This window comes from Haemaphysalis longicornis, unplaced genomic scaffold (assembly GCF_048455015.1).
Source record: "Haemaphysalis longicornis isolate Haplotype H1 unplaced genomic scaffold, Haemaphysalis longicornis Haplotype H1 scaffold_1, whole genome shotgun sequence".
Lineage (NCBI taxonomy): Eukaryota > Metazoa > Arthropoda > Arachnida > Ixodida > Ixodidae > Haemaphysalis > Haemaphysalis longicornis.
The window spans coordinates 460,945,896-460,952,287 of NW_027526203.1; the positions used below are offsets into that span (position 1 = coordinate 460,945,896).

General features: G+C 52.4%; 1 long non-coding RNA gene across 1 annotated transcript; it reads left to right on the forward strand.

Annotated features, from left to right (window-relative positions):
* The first annotated feature begins 310 nt into the window (after positions 1 to 310).
* On the forward strand, positions 311 to 4,480 carry LOC144156142 (uncharacterized). Its single transcript, XR_013319693.1, has 3 exons — positions 311 to 881; positions 3,023 to 3,205; positions 4,057 to 4,480. It is a non-coding gene; the product is annotated as an uncharacterized LOC144156142 (long non-coding RNA).
* The last annotated feature ends 1,912 nt before the right edge of the window (positions 4,481 to 6,392 follow it).

Sequence of the window (6,392 nt, forward strand, 5' to 3'; positions counted from 1 at the left end):
TGGGAGATATGCTAAACTCTTTGTCAAGGCGGACAAAAACAAAGACGAGGAGGCGTTCACGCGAGGACGGAAACCGGGAGCCGTGCCCATGTGGCACGCATCGCGGAACCGAGGCCGATATGACACGGAGCACCGAAACAGATCGCGGACATTGCGAGATTTCGCATGCGAGGACAGCTGCTTTAGCAACGCGAAACACTGCCGTGGAAGATTCGAGGAAGGCCACTGGTTGGCTTCGGGAGGCGCAGATAGACGGCGTAGTGTCGCGTTTCGCCGAAGGCTCGAACCACGGCATCGGGCGACCAGCGGCAGTGGCGGCCGGGGTCCGTGGCGCGGGTCACGTTGCAGCGGCCGCCAGCGACCGGCGACGGGGCCACTCTCGCTCGCTGGGCGCTTCCATCTTGGAGTCGCGCCGTGCCGCCGCCATTGGCTGGCCGCGCCAGAAGGTCATCTTCTCTCTCCCGCACGGCCGATCGGGAGCGCATATAAGACCGGAGAGCGGCAGCTGACGGGCACTGTTTGTTTCGCAGAGCCACTCTTCGCACGTCCTACTCGCCTTTGCTGCCGCCGCCGCCGCTGTCGCAGTCTTTACGTCTCGTGAACCTATCGGGCTTCGGAAGCGAAGCAAGCTGCGCAGCGTCGCTTGCACGGGCTCACCGTTAGCCGTCCCCTGCACCTTTTCAGTCCATCTTTCAGCCCACCTGTAGCCCTGACTGAACGCACGGAACCAACCGAGGTTCGGATGCGTAGCCAAGCCGTCGTCTTTGCAGTCATTGACCAGCTGCTGGAGACGATTCTCACCCGGCGGGGAAGCCGCCTCGGCAACAGCGGCAACGTGCTCGAGCTACAAGTCCTCACACAACTGCACCACGTTCCTTGAGGTAAGACTTCCGCCGGCCGCCAGGACAAGAGGCTCGAATTTAACTACCTTCGCATCTCTGTCGACTCGCGTAACCTACATGGGAAAGTTCACTGCCACCATCTGGCCATTTTGGAGCGATAACGACAGTGTTTGGCGGTACGAACTTAGCTGGCCCAAGAGTCCGTCTCCGCTACTAGGATATAAAGAAGAGGTGACTAATGTTTAAGGTTCGCTACTGCTGTCGTAACACGCGCTGGGCGACGGCCGCAACGCACGGCTCACTGAGGCTCTTGACCTCACCGCGCTCAAGATTACGCGTCGCGCTTATACTTCAAACGCCTTGCTTCCACGTGCCTCTTCTTAGCAAAGTACACGATCATCACGGGTTCGAAAACGCACCAAAAAATAATTACGCCGCCAACTTGGAATCACGGTGGACAAAGAGTAGAGATCAAGGTTACAGGTCGTTCGCTTGCGCCGCAGCGTCCTGGAAGTTCTATTTACGTTGCATCGGTGTCATTCGACCGTCGAACCGGCGGCGATTGGTCGGGGCAGGCAGTATAGCAACAGAGCGGAGCCCTCTCCGCCGTGCGCGATAAAACGACGAAACCTGAACGAAAACCCGGCCTGGCGCGCGCGGCTTCGCAAGACAAAAACTTCGCGCGCGCAGGAGTAAAAATGCAAAACGTTGTTATCCGCTTCTGCGCGCCGTCGGCACAGCTGCCACGGTTGCCACGCAGGGTAGAGCGTCCTCTCGCACTGACGCTGTCGGCGCGGAGCGGCGCGCGGGCCTAAGCCGCTTGTCGCGCATGGGTTAAAGGACGGGGCATGGTCTCTGTCCCCCTGCCGCAAATGGAGTTCTTCCTTTTGTTATTGTCTTAGAATAACGAATGGGCAGCGAGTGTTTGCAATGTCCCGCGTGCAAATAGAGGGTGAAGGAAGGCCTGGTCGCTCCCGGTTTCTTAATTGCGCCCTGTTTTGTTGCTTCCGCCCTTTCCTATTTGTCGCGGATAATTTGCGTCGCTGCGGGGATTAAATAGTCAACATTTTGTTTTTGTGCAACGACAACGTGTGTGGCGAACAAAATGCGTCGAGGAAATGCAGCATACAAACTTTTGAAGAAATAGCGGTTTTTGATAGCTGCAGTTAACACGTAACGAACTTTACACCCACATAGCTTAAGGCATGCCTTTCCTGTGGTGCGTAACAATCGTTTCATGTAATTAAACAACAATGAGGAAGAACGGCCTCTACAAAAGCAGGCACAAAATCTGGCCCGTTGCTTGTGCCGCGTTTGTCCTCTTGCCGTGGCGTCGCTCCTATTTTTGGCACGCTGTAGGAACAGACACGCTAACTTATTTACTGCTGCAAATCATGACACACTTTCAAAAGGAAATCAATTTTTGGGTAATATTTTTTTCTGTGTTATAGCGTTCTACTCAGAAGAGGTATTTTATTCAGCATATTTCGCTAACCGGTCTGTACGTTACTGTTTATCGGGTGCCCTGTGAGTAAGATTATTTAGAGGTTTGTTCTTTCACTTCTGAGCCAACCCAAGAACAAATGTAATATTTAGTACGGCTAGTAATAACTGGCAGTTACCATCGTCAACACCCAGCAAAGCACGGTGGAGAACTTCTCAATCTTAGACGAGTCCTAAATTTAAGAGGCTAAACGTTAAGACTGATCAAAATAAACATGGCTTCAGATTAAGCGGGATCTACGGGCACTGAGTAATCAGCCCTCTCGCTGTAGATTAAAGCCTCCCGCTACAAATCTTGCAGCCCGTGCTTGTGGCTGGTTCGAAGACCAAATTACAAGAGTTATTTGAAAAAAAAAAAAGACAAATGAAAATGTTATCTATTCTTTACGGCATATTGCCACATTCAAGAAAAAAAAACATTGGTATGCCTTAGGGCTACAGCGGCACAATTTGCATCCCCAGTGTGAAACCCCAATGCCATCCGATGTCCGCTTCTACGCAAGTGCATTGATAACTGTTCAGCGGACGGTCCCGAAGATCAGCCGCGAAGCGGGATCCCTGCAATCTTGTAATGGGGCTACTAGCTTTTGCTTCAATTTTGACCTCGCACAGCGCAGCTCGCTCGTTTCTGTGTGAGCTGTTAGCAGAAACTAAGTGGCGCACCGTTTTTCTTCCAGAATTGGCCCCAACTAGACGCCTAGGATTAACTGCCTTCTGTGAAGGCCACTTTAGGACAACCATCCTCAGCTGCGCACAGCGTTCGACAGCGTCCCCGAGACGGTGCCTAATTAGTCCCCCCGCCCGGACAAGAGAGGAGTGAGAAACATGCGTCCCGGAGAGAGCGTCACGATTCCTGCCAGGTACGTACGCGCCTCACCCGCCCCAAGTCGAACTTCGCGCCCCCGGGAAAACCGGGTCCTGTAATGCGCCCTTGTGTGCCGCTTTCGTCAGCGGAAGCCGTTTCTTTGCTCCCACATGCATGCGCCGCTTAGCCGCCTGCTTCCTAGTGGAGGGGAAGTGCTGTGCAGTACGGCGGTCATGTCCAGTTCAGTTTCAATCGCATGCCGGCAAACTTTCGGTAGGAGTAATTGCCAACTTTCTTAGAAAGCCCAGCGTTTTTATTTGGGATATTCGGTGTGAACTTTGCCATAAGGAAAGTTTTCCCCTGTCATTTTCACTGCCTTTTTGAAGCGAGTGCTAAATTGGTAATGATATTAATGTGAGCCTATTTCCTATTCGTTCCAGTAAGTTAGGACTGTATGAGAAGCGGTTGCGGCTTCTGCATTGCTTGCCTTAATAACAGTGTAGGCACGGATGCAGTTTGCAACGCTGTCGTGCGTGTGAGATCATGATGCCGTTACTTTAATGAGAGATCTTTTATTTGGGCCCACGTAGGCTCTAGTTCAAGGAGAGGAGGAAGGGACCGGGTTCATCCTAAAGGCGCATTGAGGTGCTTCTAGAATTAGGGATGCTGTGTGCCTCGCGGGATTATCCTTGTGAGGAGGCCTATTTTTAGCTCCTTGAATACGTGGCAAACAAACTAGTGCTATGCACCGCAGCCGGAAGCAAGGGACCTGTCTCGCGGTATTAGTGCAGCCCGCATGCTTCCGCTGTGTGGCAAGGCGCCGCGTTATTCGCAAGAGCGCGTCTTCTTCGCCCGTGACCTCGACCTGCCGCCCCTGGTGACCCGTGCGCTCTCTCTGTTCCGCAGGAAGGTCACCCTGGACTCTGGGAGCCAGAAGAGCTCCGGCTTCCAGTCCTTCATGAAGGACCCACAGCCGTCGTTCAAGAGCAACAAGTGCAGCAACGACCAGAGGGGCCAGCAGCAGGGGAAGCCCGAGCAGCAGCGGAACCCCTGGGGCCCCACTTTCCGGGACCGCCAGCACTTCGTGGACATGCACTTCAACTAGCGGCGCCGCGGAACAACGCGGCCGCGCTGCTCTCCGCTCCGATAATGCTGGCTGCTGCTTGGGCACCGGGACGTGATGCTTCTTTCACTGCCGATCAATCTGTGTGGGGGAGGCGTTGTCCGTCTCGCGGGAAAGGCTTCGATACTGCTGCGCACCTGGCGATGGTTGCTTCTTTCTTCGTTCACTTCCTATTTACAATTTATATATATACACACAGTATACATAGCTCCTTTTGAAATTTCCATTTTTAGGCAAATAATTAATCGCGAAGAATGAATGGTGTTCTCTATAAGTGCCGCATCAATAAAATTGCGGCGAATGCTCACACCTGTCTCGTCACTGCATCCCTGCTTTCGGACATGCAGCGATCGGTCCTGATTCGTGACAATGAACGGGGGCTATCCCAGTGGTAGTAATGCTCTTGCACGCAGAGGAGTACCCCTGAACACATCCTCCTGGCTGCCGGCTTGTCATTTTTTCCAGCCGCGTTCACTAAAAGCAGCGTACGTCGGTTTTCCTTCGTTGGATTTGATTATCGTCCACTTAAAGCTCTTGATAAACAGGTGGAAAGATCCGTCCAAAGAGCCACGTGTAGAAATTCGCCATGCTCAAGGATAGGAAATGAGCACCCGTGACTGGGTAACCAGCGTGGGGTCACGCTAGCTCATTCGGGCAGGGCATGCGACACTCGGGACGGTCAACAGGTGAGCCACAGAAGCGCTGAGCTGTCATTGGAAGAGGCGTTTACCCCCGACGACAGCCGGCCGTGCGCGGCGGCTACGTCCATGACCATGTTTAACGTTAGGGGACACGCCTCACACCCAAGCTACACGGGTGATCTTGAAGGTCACATTTCGATTTTCGCTGAACATTGCGGCTTTTTTTAGCTGATCGATTCTAACGGCAAATGTAGCGCTCTGTACACCCCAAGCATCAGCTTGCTGTGGTCAACCGACGCCCATAAACGTTCTGTGGTGTTCAATTAGTAATTGAGGTCCTCTGCACTGCTGCACGGTTAAAACAAATGACAGAGAAGCAATGCTCGCGTAGAGACAGAAGCAGGCTTTTTTGTTAGCTGCCCTCGCCATTGCGCGGTAATGGGTTTTGCCGCTGTTCACCTCGCTTTATCAATGCTTCGCCGTGGCAGATCTCCATCGTAGTCGCAGTGCAATTTCACTAGCTGTATCAATGCTTTGTTGCTGACTAGTGTTGAAGCGGATTTGAGGGGTTCCAAGCGACCGAGGTCTGCATTCAGCCGCACATTGCGGACAACGGCGTTTCCCGGCCGTTTCAACAAGCACCTTTCGCTACCCAGTCCTGGTTGCATACGCGAAACAACGGCGGAGTTATGCAGTATAGTCTATTCAGGCTATATCTTCGGTAAGTCGCACTGCTAGGGGCGACGGTGCCTAAAAGGTTCAAATCAGTGTGTATGGGAACAGCTCCTTTGACAGCCGCCTGCAGCCGGTGCCTCAATGATCCTTAACTCTTCCTGCTTGGCCACGCCGCTGGGGGTGCTTAATACAAGTAATAAGTTCAGTTATGTGCCCGGTTACAAATACCCCGATGCGGCATTACTCATGTGTAAGGTTCACTTGGCTTCAAACATGTTTCTATAGACTGCGGGGTCTCTCTGTATTCTCCAAGCTCACCCGGCGTTAAATTCAAGCCCTGTGCTCATTGCAGCGTCCGCTTAGCATTTTCTGGGCATCTGGACGAGGAAGGGCGCTGCAGAGACTAAAATGAACGAAGATATTTTAAAAAAATTTAGCAGTTGTTTGCTTTTGGGAATGCAAGTGAAAAATATTGCATAGAAGCTAATACGCCGCACTCGATTTGCATTAGACCCTTACTATTTTACAACGAAAGCACACTTTTTATTGACAGAACGATTGATGTTAGCTCGCAGAGTTAAGAGTACGGAGTGCTGTAAAAAAAGCACAGGCGTATTTAATATATACTGATAAGTGCGTCTATTTGGGTGCCACGCGTATATCAAGTCATCGCGATTAAGCAAACGAGGCTCTATAATCTGTTGGCCGTGTAACGCGAGATGCGGGCTCATATTTTAACGCAGGCGCGGCCTTCTTGCACCTCAGTCTGTGTCATTGACGAAGTGCTGCGGGTGCACGAACTG